Raw genomic sequence first — 2,854 nt, forward strand, 5'->3', positions numbered from 1 at the left:
CCGTATTACACCAAGCACTGTAGCTAATATTAACTGGTATCTCGTACAGTAATGTTCTAATCACAAAATATACACAATAATATATCCATCTTACTTGTGAAATGTTGTCTGTGGAGCCCTCACATCAATAGTCCATCGATCAGAACAACAATATCCCTCAGTGCTGAGGCATCTTCTGCTGTTTTGGTTGAGCAAAGAAGGAGGGAATACCGCTCCAAGATGGCCGCCGTATTTCCTGCGCCGGAGTGGCCAATGCGGGGTCTACTCTTGTATTATGTCTATGGTTACACCAGCGTTCTGACAACTATCCCAGCATGCACCGCGCGCTTCTTCTACGGGCGAAAATGGAGTCGGCGACTGCTTACCGTAGTTGCTAGACCTGTTGTGGCTCTATATTGGTCCATATATAAGGCACACTGGATTATAAGACGCACTGTCGGCTTTTGAGGAAATTGAAGGCTTTTAGGTGCGCCTTATAGAGCGGAAAACATGGTAAATTAATTTCAGCAGCTGGAAAATCCCATAAATATAAAATAAGTCCAGTTATTAGCAGATGGAGCAGCAATGAAGGCTCAGCTGGTAGAAATCCCACATGAAAAAACCTCATAAATCTGTTGATTGAAATCATGTTGGCAAACCTGATGAATAAAGATGTGAGATTTAATTTAGTTCAAGTATTTTCAGGCTGAATGAATAAAAATCAGGTAGAAGAAAAAGAGGCTGAAGCATCGGGCTAACGGCTAACGGCTTCTTCCTGTAGGAAACGGGAGGAACCAAGCTGCTTTTGTCAGTAATCAGCAGCAGAGGTGATGATGTCAGTGATGACGTCAGCTGGATGTTTGCTCATTTTGTCCTGCAGGCTGAGCCTCCCAGCAGGGGGCCAGCAGGACGGATTGGGCCGCGGTCGGCCATCCTGCTGACTCGTTTTATTACCTGAGAGAAGTTTACAGGAAGTGACATCATTAAACTTTTGAATGTTTTATTTTGCAGCTGTTTAACTGGGGTCAGAGGTCAGAGTCAGCTCAGGCCTGTAGGACTGAAATCACAGCAGCTGCTCCTGTCGGTGTCACCGGATCAACCAGAACCGTCTCCTCATCGCCTTGACGGCGCCTCTCTGCTCTCATATTAATAATTAAAATTCTGAAGCTGATGGAAGCAGCCTGATCATCACCATGGCAACGACCTTCACCGTGGTGACGAAGAGGAGCGGCTGAAAGCTCAACTTTAGAGTAAACAAACTGAGATGGAGGTTCTGGAGCCGCTCTGGACCTAGACAGATCCAAAATGAGAGAGAGCAGAGGACAGACACCACCAACACGTCTAATTAATTAATCACATTTTAATCTCAACAAAATCATATTATCAAGAAAAACAATTTGTCTGCTGAATTGTTGAGTAAATATCATCAGATTGGAGCAAAGTTTATCTCCAATCCGAGTTTCTCTCATCCTTCATGGAGTTTCTTTAGAAATCTGGACTGTGGATGCTAACATTAGCATTAGCTGCTACATTATCATTCATATGCTATTTTAGGCTAGCATAGCTTCGCTGCTAGGCTAACTGCTGTTAGCACAACATGAACACAATAGTCTTCTCCACGCAGAACCTTAATATGTAAAAAGAAAAAGTGATTAATTGCATTAATTTTTCAACATATTAAAATCTATAATTAATTATTCAAACTGAAAATACTGAAGAAACATGAAGCAGCCGATTCCCAGTTTAATGGATAAATAATATCAACAGGTTTATTAATGAGGTCCAGTTCTGGAACAGGTGTTCTGACTGTCTGTCATACCCGTAAATCCAGCATACCTTATAGTAATGCGCATGCGCACATCGATGTTACGTCAAATACTGCTAACTCAGCAGATTTCTTATAAGTCCTTCATACATGTAGACGTTTGATTTTTTTGTGTTTTATTTCTCAGAAGTTTACGTAAATTTTATTTAATTAAGCTGCTATGTTAATCAAACATATGAACATAAATAGATTTTGCTGTTTCCAATATCGTTACCAAACTGTAAACAAGACATTAGTCCCGCTTTGCGTCACTATTTACTGCCCATATATGGTCTTGCTGCAGCTGTTCCTGTCCGAACTCATCAACGGTTTAGACACGAGTTTCTTTCTGCTGTTTTTTTTCCTTCTGGTGTTTAAATTGGAGGGATGAACGTCCAACTCAGGCACGTAACGGCGGCAGCGCCTGCTGCTGCTCCCTCTCACACGGCCATCTGCAAAATGTAATCATTAGTCAATAAATGAAATTGCTTAATGACTTTTTCTGCTAATGTTGCATAGAGGCAGGAAGACGGAGCTCCGTAAAATGTTGCCAAAACCAAATCTAATAGATTGGAAGGAAAACGGGATATTAATAGAAACCAATTTGCTGCCCAGAGAGCTGAGTGGGAAGCAAGTTTGTGTCTGTAGGAGCCATTTCCTGGAGGCCCTGTGGTTAGCATAGTAATGTGTCAGCACATATTTTATTGTAATGTTGGCGTGCTAACATGTTAGTGTAACTCTTCTTATTATGTTGTTGGTCACCTAGCACAACAAAAGATGAAAAACTCCTCACAATGTGATTGACTGCAGCCAAGTGGTCCGACAGGCTCCACCAGCGCTCCTCAGAATTCTTTTATTTCTTTTTTTTTTAGATGTGATCGTATAGTTTAACAACACTTACAACTGTTAACAAATTTTCAAAACTAAAACAAAACATTCTTATGCAATGAATCAATCAAAAATAACATCAACAGCAATAAACAGTAAAATAACAGACAACAGCTACATCAATTAACAGTCAAAACACTCACAAATATTTTTCTATGTAACAACAAATTCACTGTCTGAACC

The sequence above is a fragment of the Poecilia latipinna genome, unplaced genomic scaffold, assembly GCF_001443285.1.
Source record: "Poecilia latipinna isolate Pla-1442-1.1 unplaced genomic scaffold, P_latipinna-1.0 Scaffold3489, whole genome shotgun sequence".
Classification (NCBI taxonomy): Eukaryota; Metazoa; Chordata; class Actinopteri; order Cyprinodontiformes; family Poeciliidae; genus Poecilia; species Poecilia latipinna.